The sequence below is a fragment of the Pinus tabuliformis genome, chromosome 9 (genome assembly GCF_031772625.1).
Source record: "Pinus tabuliformis cultivar Carrire ecotype Pingquan chromosome 9, CPIR1, whole genome shotgun sequence".
Classification (NCBI taxonomy): Eukaryota; Viridiplantae; Streptophyta; class Pinopsida; order Pinales; family Pinaceae; genus Pinus; species Pinus tabuliformis.
Window position 1 is genome coordinate 1,952,101,009 of NC_142307.1, and position 17,360 is coordinate 1,952,118,368.

Sequence of the window (17,360 nt, forward strand, 5' to 3'; positions counted from 1 at the left end):
ATAGGAGTGCATGAACCATCTGGAGGCGCTCAATACACATCAAACAACCTTCTAGAATGCTCTAGAAATGACCACAAGTAAGTTTTTGAAGATAAAACTTGCGCATTTTAACCTTTTCAGAGGGACGCACCTGCCCCTTTAGATACAGAGCATCCTTGGACACAGACCTTATGAACAATAGGTGCGTACCCGCAGGCAAGGCTTGAGAGAACCTGCGTACCCAGAGATAAACATGTTTTTTAAAGACTTTCTCTCTTTCTTGGAGTTTGACATGAATAGTAGAGGTATAAGACTTGCTCAAGAGGGTAGTATGACTGTTGATAGAGCCATACCGACTGTAAATAGCCATGGTGACATTTTTTAGTGTAACAAGTAGGGACAGGTTCAGGAAAAGGATCAGTTATGATTCGGTTTATTATTTGCGTTGTTTGATAATGGTTACAATTTACTGATGATGTGTGGAAATGACTTGATGGTTAGAAGTGTTTTGTTTCTAACTTAATAATGATGATGACTTGATACTTCTTGCTAATATGCATGATCAGATCTGACAGTAAACAAGATGGCACAGGTTTAGGGTGAGCTTATGCTTTTAATGCATTGTTGGCATTATGGTTAATAGTCCTTGTTGATCATGCTTATATGGATAAATGATTCATCTTTCTATGATATGGTTATGAGTTGTTGAGATGATTCTTGGGGTTACATAGTTGATATTTAGATCAGATTTGTGGTTGATTCTCTAATGGTGCTTACATGGTGATATTCATAAGGATAAGGAGAAGTACATAGCTTGAATTCACATCTTATTTACTTGATGATGAGTCACTCATATGTTGTTGTCGTCATATGCATAAAGATCATATATTACAGTTATGATGCAGGATTCCTATTGTTCTTGGCACATATATGGATGAGGATTGTTGGCTGGATACATGGATGATTATTCAATGTTGCATTGTTGGAGACATGATGATGATGAGTTCTTACCTATATGATGATAGGTTGTTATATTCCCAATTGATGATACTTGGTTCATGCAGATCTGGATGGCTATGGTGTTTCTCTCATATGATAGAATGTGAATGTTTCTGTATATACAGAATTCTGTTAGCTGATACAGACATACCTTGATGATTCATGCACTAATACAAGTTGCTGGTCTAGTTGCTGTTGACAGATACTATGGTGCAGATCATACAGTGTCGTTGCTGATGTTTATCATGATCTTATTTAGTTGTTTGGTTTCTATATAAATGTCATGTATATCATTGATGTAAAGCTCATATCAAGACTCATGATGTAATAGTGTGTCTCTATCTTTTGTAGTCATTTGATGAGATCTCTTCAGGTCATGTAACGGCCTATGTTGGTTTCCCCACTATGCCTGGGATGAATGATGTTATTCTCTTATGTTATCTGTAAAATTTTGGTATATCACCATTGTGATGGGAGATAGATGTATGTATGAGTTTTTGGTGATAGGAAGGTCATTTATGATGTATAGAGTCATGTACTTCTTGTAGAACATCTTTTTGCAGACCTTGTGATGAGCCCCAAAAATGTACAATTATTTGGGCTCATTCAACCTCCTAATTTGGCTTAGTCCACCATTCTCATTTGTTTATTGCATGTTTTTGATTATTTTTATGTTAATAGAGTGAATTTGGTTAGTCATTATGCCAACAAGTCTAATGGGTGCTTTGTGTAGCCTTGTTGGTCAACTTGGAGACAAAATTGAAGGTCTTAATGAGCACTTGGCAGCCAAATTCGTGGGAGAACAAGCTAGAGGATTTGTAGGAAGGTGTCCCCCTCATTTATGGGCCCTTACCTCGAATTCTCCACCATCAGCTCGGAGTTCAAGGGCCATCGAATCAATCAGCTCAAGGGCAGCCAAGCAAGTCAAGTTGGACTGCTGTTAACTACAAGTCTTGGGCAGCCAAGTCCCTAACTTTTAGGAGGACTGTTGGGTCCTCAAATTGTATAAATAAGAAGGCTTGGGGCCTCATTTTGGGTTAGCTAGTTGGTAGTCATTTTTGTAGCTAGTTAGTCATTTTGTTTTAGACATTAGTTAGCTAGCTTGTAGTTCAATTTTTGGGCCATGGATTAGCTTTGCTTTCAGCTCATTCTCAAGCTCTCCTTATGGACAGTTTTGATGTACTTTTCATTTCTTGATTAATAAAGATGGATCCAGCTTTGCACCAGCTCTAAATCTTTCATGGGAGGCTGTAGCTCTTGGGGTTGGGCCCATCTCAAGCGCCCAGTACCTCCCTTGTGTATCTTTATGTGTTTGCTGCGTTCTTGAAATAAAAATCTGCTCTTTAGATCTTGCTTTGTTATGGTAGTTGGTTTTGATGGGTAACGTAGCTTTTTATGCTTAGAATCGATTGGTAGAAATTTGTTATGCATTTAGATCTTTTGGAATGCTCTTTCTCACGTGAAGTACATGGTTCTCTTTCCAAATAAAGCTGTTGTTCATTTATTTCATTGACAATTAGATTAAGTTAGCTAGGACTTGGTTTGTTTGCAAGAATTCATTGATTCGTTTAAATGAGCATTGTGCAGGGCATCTCTATCATCTTCATCACCTCCTCAAGTTCTATTTAACCTCTGTCTCACTCATTTACCCTCCAACTCTCTCATTTCCCACATAGCTCCATCTCCTTCAACTTTCGTTGGTTCCATCCTTCCAATCATCAAACCATTGCATACACTCTTCCCTCATCTGATTTTCCAGCTTCTGAGCCATCACCAGCCTCATTCCTACCTTACACATCTCCCTCTACCATTTCATCACTCCTCCATCACGCCAAACACTCACGGTAGGTCATCCTGTAGCCATTTGTAGACATCCTGTAGAAAACAGAGTATCCTGTAGGATCCTGTGCAGGCTTCCTGTAGGAGGCCACTCACTCGGTTGCCGAGCTTCTGAATGTGAGGAACCTCTGTGGATGGATGCTAAGGATCCCTAGGAACCTCTCCTAGCCTCCCCAACCTGTCCCACACTTTCCTTCCTTCTCCATCCCATCTGCACAACCAAACCCTAGTTAGCACAAAATCACAATCATTCCACACACTTAAAGGAAAAATACAAAAACATGTCTTTCATGATGCAAGTAGTTTAGATCCATGCATTTTCACTTATTAGAGGTAACAGCAGCCTTGGTTGAAGTTTCATTCACATTCTTTGCATTGTAGAGGTTAGACTAGTTAAATTAGGGTTTCCTAGGTTTACATGCTTTGATTTGCTTTCAGTTCAGTTTGTCAAGTAGAGTAGCTTTCCTTTGAGAATAGCTTTCGTCCATCAGTTAGCAAGCTTCTTCTGAGAGCCTATAGAAGTTGGCTTGAGCCCTAGCGGACTTGTGCCAGCTGACCAAGTGACAGCTGCGACAAGAGCTAGTACTTGTGCATATAGCACCGTCGCTTTCAAGTTTGTACGAACTACCGGGTTGATAAAATTGAGAGACAGGAAGCCCCAGGAGTTGTAGCATTATTGCTACAATACTGGAGCTCACCATCTTTTTGGCGCCGTTGCCGGGGAAGCGGCAGAGTATTGGTGATTGTTGCTATTCTTCTATTTTCTACTACAACCTTCTGCTAAGTAGTTTATTTCATTTCCATTATGCAATTTCATTTATGCAAAAGTAGATTAGCATTTCTTGCTTTCATAGATTAGCATTTCCTGCTTTCATAGATTAGCATTTCCTGCTTCCCTAGAATAGCCTTTCAATTCCGCATTTCAATTCTGCAAGCGTAGACTAGCATTTCATTCTTGCAATTTCATTTGAGAAAAATAGGTTAGTCCTTTCCTGCTTTCATTTCAATTTCGCAATATAGTTAGTTGCAGTTCAATCTATTTCATGCCTTGTAGGAGTAGAGATAAGTTAGAAAAATGATTGCACAACACCCCCACTGCTTCACACAACCAATGTTCTTCTTCGATGGTTGTGATTAAAGAACCCTTGGGTGGACATCAAGGCATATTTAAAGAACCTCTAGGGGAGAAGAAGAAGAAAACATTCCTCTGGAGCAAATGGCTACAGGTAGAGATGTTGGGAGCAACATCTTGTCCAAAGATGAATTTGAAAATCAAGTCGAAGATTTCAAGAGTGATATGAGGCAGTTTCTTGCCATGCAACTGGATACCTTGCGGATCCAGAAGAAGCAAGAGGAAGACAAGAGGGCTTTGGTCATTTTTTGTCCTAGGTGCCTTAAAAAGCATCCTAGGAACGAATGTCCAATGCACTCCCTAGAAGTGTGTTTCATCTGTGAGGAATACCATCCTACAGATCAGTGCCCTTCCTTGCCCAGAATCAAAGCTACATATCAAAGAGCCAAGAGAGCCACTGAATCACTCTGTTATATGAACCAAAGGAGGCCACATGGACCCATACCCTACCAGCAGGAACTACAAGGGACACCCGAGACCTATTATGACCCTTACCAAGCCACCTTCATGCCTTCTTGGGGTCCCCCTCCTCATCCTTCCTGGTCTACACCTCCTCCTTGGTCATATTCTCCTTGTTCCTTCACAGATCCATATTATGCCCAACCAGTTGCTCATTCGTTTCACTCTTATGCTCAGCCACAGCCTCAGTGGAATGCACCTTATCAGGAGTGGAGGCCCCAGTACAACTCTCATCCCGCTCATTTTCCTCCACCACCTGCTCATCCACAACCATCGCCTCCTCCTCCACCAAGGGAACCCCAATTGCCTACCCAACCACAATGCCATCCATCTCCATCTCAATTTCACACCCCCACTCAGCTACCCGTACCTCCATTTCCAAAACCATGCAATGGAGTAGCTCAACCCAATTGCAAAGCTGAGGCACAACATGTGCAAATGACTCCTTTTGAGCTTAATGATGTTCACCAAAGCTCAGGAAGAGTGTTGCAAAAGAGAGAATCTATTGACAACATTGAAGGACCAAAAGAAAAAGAAGATTCCAAAGAGGAGATCAAAGAACCATGGGCTGCACTTAATGAAGAGAAGAGATTAGAATCAGAGATCGAGAGAGTTCCCTCATGGTTACCATCAAATATTCCATGTATTCAAGAGAAAGATCAACAAAAAGAGGAAGATCAGAAGGTCATGATAGAAGGTGACATGAAGAATAATCCAGATCAGAAAAAGAACCAAGGATATCAAAGCTATATTGAGATATGGTTTCAGAAGGTCACTAAGTTGCAGCAGTACTTTCTTCCTCAGCTTTGTTTGATCCCTTCAATGCCAGATCATTTGGTCTCTGAGATCTGGGTAGTTGTCCAAGCATGCATTTCGAGCCTTCACATCATCTTGTCTCTAATCTCGATGTGCACATGGATCCATTGGAAGTATTCTTATACTTGAAAATGATTTTGTTTTTCAAGTAGGGTAGAGTAGAGAAAAAATGAAAAAAAAAAAGAAAAAAAAAGTAAAGAAATGAAAAAATGAAAATAAGAGAAAAATAAAAATCTAAGGTGAAAACCCCCTCGGAGGCGCCTTAGATTGGCTCATTGATTGAAAACCTCCATGAGGCGGTCAATGGGTTGGAAAAAAAATAGAAAAGAGAATAAGATCTTTGGGTGAAAACCTCCCTGGGAGGCGCCCAAGGCAGGCAATTAGGGTGAAAACCTCCATGAGGCGCCCTAGTTGTTTTTCAAAACAAAAAAAGAGAAAAATAAGAAAAATAAAGCTAATCTCCATTGAATAATTTCATGTTGCAGCAATGACATTGCAGGTTGCAAGAGGGACGTTTCATGACAGAAGGAGCACTCAAATCAAAGACAAAGGAGTTTTTGTGCCTTCTACAGGAAGTTTCGTATCTTCTACAGGAAGCTTACAAAAAAGCCAAATTGATCTCCGAGGAGGACCTGAAGGCTTGGAATATGTCCATGAGGCCTACCCACATCCATGTTTCCATTCCTCACCCCTTTTCCATCATTTTTTCATGTCATTATGCTTCTTTCCTCAAAACTGTGTCTTCTACAGGAAAGCTCTGTATTTCTACAGGAAACATCCTGTAGAACCTTTGGACGAGCCAAATCCAATTTCAACAGTGAATATGATGGTGGGAGTCTATTGGTTAGGCCTGCAAGCACTTGTGTGTCCATCCCTTACCTTCATCCATCATTTTTTTACCTCCTTGTGCTTCTCATTGTGCTTCTACAGGATCTTCCTGTAGAAATTGTGGGAAACTAGGCATGCATTTCAAAAAGTGGTTTGGCGAGCATGGTAGCTTCCTCAAGTGTTCAGAAGCCCTCATGCCATCTTCCAACTCCTCCTCCATCATCTCCATACCTGCATCACAAACAAAATTCATTTTGTCATCCCATGCAAGCACATGCAAAAAGCCTTGAGGCAAAAATCCATAGAACCAAATTTGTTTTTGCCATAACTTGAAAACCATGCATCCATTTGACAAACCGTTTTACGGGGAATTGTACAAGATTGATGAAAACATGCCTGAGCAGTTGCATGCAATTCCGATGCACGGTTTCCAAGAAATCAGCCTCCATCACTATCAGCCATTTTTGCATTTTCTCCATAACCGTGCATCCATTTCAAAACCTGTTTCATGGGGATATGCATGTGAGTGATGGTAACCTACCCAAGCAGTTTCAGCCGATTCCGATGCACGGTTTCCGAGAAATTGACCTCTGAATTCTTCAGCCATTTTCCATTTTTCTCGAAATCCGTGCATCCATTGATCACGAATTTGATATGGGAGATGCATAATGATGGTAGTAACATGCTCACCAACTTTAAGATCAAACCGATCTACCGTTTGGGAGAAATGGCAAAAAGAAGTTCTGGGTTGGTGACCAGGCAGCAGCAGCAGCTTGAACGGGCAGAGTTGAACGTGGAAATGAACGCGTGCAGCGTAGATCCGTCCAGAGGGCACCTGCACAAGAAAAAAACAGCCATAAATCATCCGTCAAGCCACCATACATGCAGCAAATGAAGATCAACACATGCATGCAGCAACACGCTTCACAATCAGTCGTTTAACTTGCAGGTATGTGACTAATCTCATTCCTCTATTGCATAGATTTAATTGGGAACTGCATGAACGAATGGGATGAGGAATTAAGCCACGGATTAGCAAGGCTCAATTGATTATCTGCTTCAGAACTCCGCCGGCAGCCACGCAGTGCACGTGGACAATGGACTCTCGTAAAAATTAAAAGAAAAAAACAGTGATAGAAAGTTTAACTCCAATGAACAGGATGTCAATTAATTAACAGAGAGAAGAAGACATGTATCACTGCAGTTTGAGAAATCTAGCGCACATGTTTTTGCCACCACATCACAAATCACGGAGAAATTAAAGACGGCTTGGCTGAAACTCATGAACTGCTGTCCATCTGCACTTTCCACGTCCTCAACTGAAGTTTCCACAATCTATTAACTTTATATCCTCCACCGATCTTTCTCGGCCATTTTTCAAGACCCTTCAGCTTATCGGCATTCTACAGGGAGCACTGTTTTGTTCTACAGGAAACGAGAGCTGCCTACAAGAAGACGTTCTACAGGAAAGTACAGCAGAGCCTCCTAGAGCAGAAAAGCTTGGATTTTTTTTTCCCGACAAATCGGGAAGCCCGAAAGTGGTAGGCTCGAAAAAACACTCCTCCATGCATGATACATCTGAAAGGTGGTGAATTAAAACTATTTTTGAGTAAGAAAGTATGAAAGAAATCTGTCTATGGGTCAAAATAGCAGTTTACTTATGGTTTCATGAAATTTCTTCATTGGTTCTACATCAATATTCTCCTCCATAGTTCCTGTTACAACATTTTTTCTCTTGTAGAAAAGATAAATCACTGTCAGGGCTAACCTGTGTGAAAAATGTGAATTTTAGACGGTTATATGTATGATGGTGGGTGTGAAAATTAAGCTCTGCACTCTGTTTGTGAGAGCCATATTTCATTTTAACCGTCAAGTTTTGGAGCAGCAGCAGCAATATAACCAAACAGACCACCAAAGGAAAAGCCACAGGTAAAGGAACAAGAAAAGCTAGAAGAGAAGCAAGAAAAATGACAAGCTGCTATGGGTAAAGTAAAAACACAAACGCTAAAGGGGAAGCGGTTGCAAGCACGAGCAGAGAAGACTGAAAAAGGCCAACCAAGTGAAGACAAAACCAAGGCAACCACAGCAAAATTAAAGAAGAAGACACCCCCAGCCATGCAAGCCAAATCAGGAAGTGTAAAAAACGGCTTCTATAGGAAGCCAGAAATCAGCTACAAGACTTTCTACAGGAAGTCCTGAAAACACTATTTTGGCTTGGTTCTGATTGATTGTCTTGTGTCTCCTTATTTCACTGATGTTTGTGAAATTTATAAAAGAGGAAGGTGTTTTCAACTTGGGACTTGGGTGTGTTCGTGTATTGCTACTTATTCCATTTACTAATATGCTTAAGCACAATAACCTGCTTACCACAGCCTTTGAAAAGTGGGGTGATTTGGTGATGGCTTCATTCTGCTAACTGGTCCAACTTAGCATTTGAGGAATTGTTGGCAAGATGTTCATCTTTGGTGATTTCTGTGAAGGTCTTACTTTGGAGCTGAGAGGTGATAGTTTGATGGTATATTTGCTCTCACACAAAATGCTGGTAAATTGTCTTTGACAGAGAAGAGGGCACCATTTCTTCCATATGATTGCATAAACTTGTGCACTCATAACAAGGCTGAGGATTCACTAAGAAAAGCAGTAGACAGTAAGGAAGAAGAGCAGAAAGGAGGAGAAGATGAAGGCTGACACAGCCCATCTGGCAGGATATAGTGGTGTTGTTTGTTTCTACAGGAAGCCAAAACTCAGCTACAGGACTATTTCTACAGGAAAGGAGAGGACTATTTCTACAGGAAGGCAGCGAACAGTTCTACAGGAAAGTTTGAAAAGAGGGAAGCCAAAGGAGAAATCGGCCGAGATGCTAACCAAGGAAGCCACCAGGGCCATCAAAGACGAGGAGAGAGAATTGGTTTCTCAGAGGATGAGCAACACTTTCAGTAGGGGGGTGATGATGAGCCCCAAAAATGTACAATTATTTGCACTCATTCAACTTCCTAATTTGGCTTAGTCCACCATTCTCATTTGTTTATTGCATGTTTTTTATTATTTTTATGTTAATAGAGTGAATTTGGTTAGTCATTATGCCAACAAGTCTAATGGGTGCTTTGTGTAGCCTTGTTGGTCAACTTGGAGACAAAATTGAAGGTCTTAATGAGCACTTGGCAGCCAAATTCGTGGGAGAACAAGCTAGAGGATTTGTAGGAAGGTGTCCCCCTCATTTATGGGCCCTTACCTCGAATTCTCCACCATCAGCTTGGAGTTCAAGGGCCATCGAATCAATCAGCTCAAGGGCAGCCAAGCAAGTCAAGTTGGACTGCTGTTAACTACAAGTCTTGGGCAGCCAAGTCCCTAACTTTTAGGAGGACTGTTGGGTCCTCAAATTGTATAAATAAGAAGGCTTGGGGCCTCATTTTGGGTTAGCTAGTTGGTAGTCATTTTTGTAGCTAGTTAGTCATTTTGTTTTAGACATTAGTTAGCTAGCTTGTAGTTCGATTTTTAGGCCATGGATTAGCTTTGCTTTCAGCTCATTCTCAAGCTCTCCTTATGGACAGTTTTGATGTACTTTTCATTTCTTGATTAATAAAGATGGATCCAACTTTGCACCAGCTCTAAATCTTTCATGGGAGGCTGTAGCTCTTGGGGTTGGGCCCATCTCAAGCGCCCAGTACCTCCCTTGTGTATCTTTATGTGTTTGCTGCGTTCTTGAAATAAAAATCTGCTCTTTAGATCTTGCTTTGTTATGGTAGTTGGTTTTGATGGGTAACGTAGCTTTTTATGCTTAGAATCGATTGGTAGAAGTTTGTTATGCATTTAGATCTTTTGGAATGCTCTTTCTCACGTGAAGTACATGGTTCTCTTTCCAAATAAAGCTGTTGTTCATTTATTTCATTGACAATTAGATTAAGTTAGCTAGGACTTGGTTTGTTTGCAAGAATTCATTGATTCGTTTAAATGAGCATTGTGCAGGGCATCTCTATCATCTTCATCACCTCCTCAAGTTCTATTTAACCTCTGTCTCACTCATTTACCCTCCAACTCTCTCATTTCCCACATAGCTCCATCTCCTTCAACTTTCGTTGGTTCCATCCTTCCAATCATCAAACCATTGCATACACTCTTCCCTCATCTGATTTTCCAGCTTCTGAGCCATCACCAGCCTCATTCCTACCTTACACATCTCCCTCTACCATTTCATCACTCCTCCATCACGCCAAACACTCACGGTAGGTCATCCTGTAGCCATTTGTAGACATCCTGTAGAAAACAGAGTATCCTGTAGGATCCTGTGTAGGCTTCCTGTAGGAGGCCACTCACTCGGTTGCCGAGCTTCTGAATGTGAGGAACCTCTGTGGATGGATGCTAAGGATCCCTAGGAACCTCTCCTAGCCTCCCCAACCTGTCCCACGCTTTCCTTCCTTCTCCATCCCATCTGCACAACCAAACCCTAGTTAGCACAAAATCACAATCATTCCACACACTTAAAGGAAAAATACAAAAACATGTCTTTCATGATGTAAGTAGTTTAGATCCATGCATTTGCACTTATTAGAGGTAAAAGCAGCCTTGGTTGAAGTTTCATTCACATTCGTTGCATTGTAGAGGTTAGACTAGTTAAATTAGGGTTTCCTAGGTTTACATGCTTTGATTTGCTTTCAGTTCAGTTTGTCAAGTAGAGTAGCTTTCCTTTGAGAATAGCTTTCGTCCATCAGTTAGCAAGCTTCTTCTGAGAGCCTATAGAAGTTGGCTTGAGCCCTAGCGGACTTGTGCCAGCTGACCAAGTGACAGCTGCGACAAGAGCTAGTACTTGTGCATATAGCACCGTCGCTTCCAAGTTTGTACGAACTACCGGGTTGATAAAATTGAGAGACAGGAAGCCCCAGGAGTTGTAGCATTATTTCTACAATACTGGAGCTCACCACCTTGCTTAACAGTCAGGGGGAGCATGAACAAGCATATTTCAGCAGAGCAGAGATTTCAGCATGTTCTCAGAAAAAGCATGAACAGATTAGTACACCTTGGCATATACAAAGGGGGAGCTCATTCAGAGATTTCAACAAGTACTCAGGGGGAGTATGAACAGCGGAATGCCTTTGTAGGAAATAGAATATCTTGGTTCGCCCTTTGCCCTTGATGTCAAAGGGGGAGAGTGATTTGGTATTGTTGCCATCAAGTCCAAAGGGGGAGATTGTTGGCATTATGATGCATGTGTTGTACTTGATGTCAAACAACTCATAGAAGATCAACTCACTTATATATATCTAGATGAATCTATGGAAGAGATATCAGATGACAATTCTCAGTATGACAAGTCCAAAGGGGGAGATTGTTGGCATTATGAGACAAGTGTTGTCCTTGATGGCAAATCACACAAATGATAAATTATAGTGCAGCAAATTTATTTGATAAATTATAGTGCAACAAAAGTTCCCTTCATGCAAGAGAAAATTTTATTCCATGTAGAGAAAAGTTCATGCACTTTTATGCAGAGAAAAGTTTATTCCATGTAGAGAAAAGTTCACGCACTTTTATGCAGAGAAAAGTTTATTCCATGTAGAGAAAAGTTCACGCACTTTTATGCAGAGAAAAATTTATTCCATGTAGAGAAAATTTCATGCACTTTTATGCAGAGAAAAGTTTATTCCATGTAGAGAAAAGTTCACGCACTTTTATGCAGAGAAAAGTTTATTTCATGTAGAGAAAAGTTCACGCACTTTTATGTAGAGAAGAGTTTATTTCATGTAGAGAAATGTTCACGCACTTTTATGCATAGAAAAGTTTATTTCATGTAGAGAAAAATCTCACGCACTTTCATGGTTAGTTCATGGTATTAGTCCGACAGTTTTTGATCCTATGGTTTTGGTCCGTGGTATTGCATCCAAAAGTGTTGATCTCATGCACTTTCATGGTTGGTTCATGGTATTAGTCCGACAGTTTTTGATCCTATGGTTTTGGTCTGTGGTATTGCATCCAAAAGTGTTGATCTCACGCACTTTCATGGTTGGTTCATGGTATTAGTCCAAGATTTTTTTGATCCTATGGTTTTGGACCGTGGTATTGAGAAAGGACTAAGGCTATAAAAGAGGAAGGAGATCATTTGGCAAAGCATCATCTGAATTATTGAATATCTAGATCTGGAATACTGTGATTGGGTTATGGTGCAGATCTGGATCTGAGCTAAAGAGGGATCTCACTGGTTGATGGAGAACAAGATCTAAGGATAGATCGGGATCAAATGGTTTGAAATGAACTATCTCTATATAGTTGATTATGCTTATTCTAGATCTGTATACTAACGCTTGTAATGATCTGAACTGGGTATAACTTAAGTTTGAAATCGCTACAAGTCATGATTGAATATTTATAGATCTGTACGCAGGTTGGCTTTTGGTGAAAGCGCGTATGTACACAGGTTTGATTCATTGTAGTAGCGTATACCATTTGAGCTATGTTACAGGTGGTTCAGGTTGTTGATGTGTTCTGATGACTGTTTAATGGTGTCAGTATTCTACATATTCAGTTTGATTGATTGTGTTGATGGATGAGATCTAGTAATGGATCTAATAGACTAGATCGGGTTGCTAATACTCATATTATCCTTGTATATGTATTGATCTGGTGATTGGGTGATTTAGAAGATTGATTGATTATGTGCTTCAATAATATTTATGGGTCCAGTATGAAAATTGGATGAAACGTGGCCTTTCAGATTATGTGTTGTGCTTCAGGTGTATCCAGTCTGAAAATGTATGAAACGTGGTACCCGAAGGAGAGAAGATTGTAGGCCAGCACCTACGTACTAGTATCTTAGCTAGTACAAGAGCTACGGGGGTGGCAGCTCCCTTCTAGTAGCAGTTGAAAACTTTGGAGCATTGTAGCAGGTAGCAGCCTGCGTACTAGTAAATGGATCGGCTAGTACAAGAACTATGGGGGTTGTAGCTCTCTGCAGGTAGAAGCCTGCGTACTGGTATAAGACTGCATCAGTACAGAAATATTGTAAAAGGATTTTCTTATTAAGAAGAAGATTGAGATGACTTGCAGCAGGTGGTTTTCTCCCACATTGGGTTTCCACCTTATATCATGGTGTTCATGTGTGTGGCTTATGTGTGATGATCTATTCTATTTTACTGCACTTGTTTACTGTTAATATGGTTCATAATGTTCTAATGCACTCATTAAGGATCAACTAACTGAATCATAAGAAGTTGTGGAAGTAGCATATATGAATCTGAATATGGAAATGAAAAAGTTTTATTGATGTGATAATACTGATTCAACCCCCCTCTCAGTATTATTTCCAACAATTGGTATCAGAGCAGGTCCTTTTGTAGAAGCTTGATCGCTTGAAGGAGATCCGTGGAACAATGGGAAGGAAGCTTAAGAAGAAAGCGCCTAAGCAGAAGAAGACATCTCAGAAGAACTATGACAGTGGGAGAATTGATTGGGGATTATGTGGAAGAAGCACTTCAGAATCATTTCAGAATGAAGATGAACTATCAGGTATGAATTTCTTATCCTCTGATGTTCCAGCTATCTATCCTTTTGGAAAAGATGAAAGTGATAGTGAAACAACTGAATTTGCATTTGTGGGTGAGCAAGAAATATATCAAATAGAGGAAGAATTTAAAAGGCTTACAGACAAAATTAGAGATCAACAAAATCTATTGAACAAAAGGGAATGTGTCTTCAAAGAAGAAGCTGCCAAACTAAAAGCTCAACTAGAGGAAGGAAACAAGGTAAGGAAGTTATTCAAGGACAAATATCAAAAGTTGCAAGATGAAGTAACATCACTAAGAGATGAAGCCATTGAAAGAAGCACAACCATCAAGAAACTCAGAGATAGATCCAGTTACTATGAAAGTCTTGAAGCCACGATCCGCTCGCTAAAAGAAGATCTTGAAGAATCAAAGAAGCAGAATAAAGAACTACTCCAAGCTCATGAAAATGAAGTTCTTGAACTAAGGCAACAAATGGAAGAAGGAAGAAAATCTGAAGAAATTTTGAAGAAGCAATGTCTGGAAAAGGAAGAACAACTTCAGGTTGAGGTAAATATCTTGAAAGGTAAATTAGAAGAAAAGGATAAGCTCTTACGTTTTCAAGATAGTACTAAAGTGTTGGATGATATTCTTAATAGTCAAAGGTCTCCTGCTATCAAAACTGGTCTTGGTTTTCATGAATCTATTGAAGGTGAATCTAGTTCACAAAGTAAGACAAGGGACTCTACTACAAAATTTGAAATACTCAATAAGGAGATGAAAGGTCAATCTCATCATCAACCAAGGAAAGAAATTCTTCAAAGAAAATCCTTTACTCCTCCTATGAATAATGTTGAATGTTTTGTATGTCATAATCTTGGACATGTTGCAGCCAGATGTAGAAGAAGAAGGGTTCAAGACCATCATGCAGAAAGATCATCACATTCAAGGTACTTTAATGGATATTGCTTTGCTTGCAATATGTTTGGTCACAAAGCTGTTGATTGCTATAGAAGAAATATGAGACATGTAAGATGTTACACATGTAACAAGCTTGGACATATAGCTAAGGAATGCAGGAACAAAGTATGGGCACCATACGAAAAGGAGAAAACATCATCATCACACTTGAAGATGTGGAAAAAGAAAGAGGTACAGTCAGAACGAGGGGGCACATCACAACATACAGACATAACAGAATGAAAGGGAGCTGGAAGTATAAAACTTCAGTGTCCTAAATCTCATACGCAAGTTTCTTAAAGAGAAGTCATGCATATACACGAATTGGTTATGGCATAGTCGCGTATATGATAGTTTGAGGAAAGGCAGTAGGGATAGGTTCAGGAAAAGGATCAGTTATGATTCGGTTTATAATTTGCGTTGTTTGATAATGGTTACAATTTACTGATGATGTGTGGAAACGACTTGATGGTTAGAAGTGTTTTGTTTCTAACTTAATAATGATGATGACTTGATACTTCTTGCTAATATGCATGATCAGATCTGACAGTAAACAAGATGGCACAGGTTTAGGAGGAGCATATGCTTTTAATGCATTGTTGGCATTATGGTTAATAGTCCTTGGTGATGATGCTTATATGGATAAATGATTCATCTTGCTATGATATGGTTATGAGTTGTTCAGATGATTCTTGGGGTTACATAGTTGATATTTAGATCAGATTTGTGGTTGATTCTCTAATGGTGCTTACATGCTGATCTTCATAAGGATAAGGAGAAGTACATAGCTTGAATTCACATCTTCTTTACTTGATGATGAGTCACTCATATGCTGTTGTCGTCATATGCATAAAGATCATATATTACAGTTATGATGCAGGATTCCTATTGTTCTTGGCACATATATGGATGAGGATTGTTGGCTGGATACATGGATGATTATTCAATGTTGCATTGTTGGAGACATGATGATGATGAGTTCTTACCTATATGATGATAGGTTGTTATATTCCCAATTGATGATACTTGCTTCATGCAGATCTGGATGGCTATGGTGTTTCTCTCATATGATAGAATGTGAATGTTTCTGTATATACAGAATTCTGTTAGCTGATACAGACATACCTTGATGATTCATGCACTAATACAAGTTGTTGGTCTAGTTGTTGTTGACAGATACTATGGTGCAGATCATACAGTGTCGTTGTTGATGTTTATCATGATCTGATTTAGGTGTTTGGTCTCTATATAAATGTCATGTATATCATTGATGTAAAGGTCATATCAAGACTCATGATGTAATAGTGTGTCTCTATCTTTTGTAGTCATTTGATGAGATCTCTTCAGGTCATGTAACGGCCTATGTTGGTTTCCCCACTATGCCTGGGATGAATGATGTTATTCTCTTATGTTATCTGTAAAATTTTGGTATATCACCATTGCGATGGGAGATAGATGTATGTATGAGTTTTTGGTGATAGGAAAGTCATTTATGATGTATAGAGTCATGTACTTTTTGTAGAACATCTTTTTGCAAACCTTGCTTAACAGTCAGGGGGAGCATGAACAAGCATATTTCAGCAGAGCAGAGATTTCAACATGTTCTCAGAAAAAGCATGAACAGATTAGTACACCTTGGCATATACAAAGGGGGAGCTCATTCAAAGATTTCAACAGGTACTCAAGGGGAGTATGAACAGCGGAATGCCATTCTAGGAAAGAAAATATCTTGGTTCGCCCTTTGCCCTTGATGTCAAAGGGGGAGAGTGATTTGGTATTGTTGCCATCAAGTCCAAAGGGGGAGATTGTTGGCATTATGATGCATGTGTTGTACTTGATGGCAAACAACTCATAGAAGATCAACTCACTTATATATATCTAGATGAATCTACGGAAGAGATATCAGATGACAATTCTTAGTATGACAAGTCCAAAGGGGGAGATTGTTGGCATTATGAGACAAGTGTTGTCCTTGATGGCAAATCACACAAATGATAAATTATAGTGCAACAAATTTATTTGATAAATTATAGTGCAACAAAAGTTCCCTTCATGCAAGAGAAAAGTTTATTCCATGTAGAGAAAAGTTCACGCACTTTTATGCAGAGAAAAGTTTATTCCATGTAGAGAAAAGTTCACACACTTTTATGCAGAGAAAAGTTTATTCCATGTAGAGAAAAGTTCACGCACTTTTATGCAGAGAAAAGTTTATTCCATGTAGAGAAAATTTCACGCACTTTTATGCAAAGAAACGTTTATTCCATGTAGAGAAAGGTTCATGCACTTTTATGCAGAGAAACGTTTATTTCATGTAGAGAAAAGTTCACGCACTTTTATGCAGAGAAGATTTTATTTCATGTAGAGAAATGTTCACGCACTTTTATGCAGAGAAAAATTTATTTCATGTAGAGAAAAATCTCACGCACTTTCATGGTTGGTTCATGGTATTAGTCCGACAGTTTTTGATCCTATGGTTTTGGTCCGTGGTATTGCATCCAAAAGTGTTGATCTCACGCACTTTCATGGTTGGTTCATGGTATTAGTCCGACAGTTTTTGATCCTATGGTTTTGGTCGTGGTATTGCATCCAAAAGTGTTGATCTCACGCACTTTCATGGTTGGTTCATGGTATTAGTCCAACAGTTTTTTGATCCTATGGTTTTGGACCGTGGTATTGAGAAAGGACTAAGGCTATAAAAGAGGAAGGAGATCATTTGGCAAAGCATCATCTGAATTATTGAATATCTAGATCTGGAATACTATGATTGGGTTGTGGTGAAGATATGGATCTCAGCTAAAGAGGGATCTCACCGGTTGATGGAGAATAAGATCTAAGGATTGATCAAGATCAAATGGTTTGAAATGAACTATCTCTAT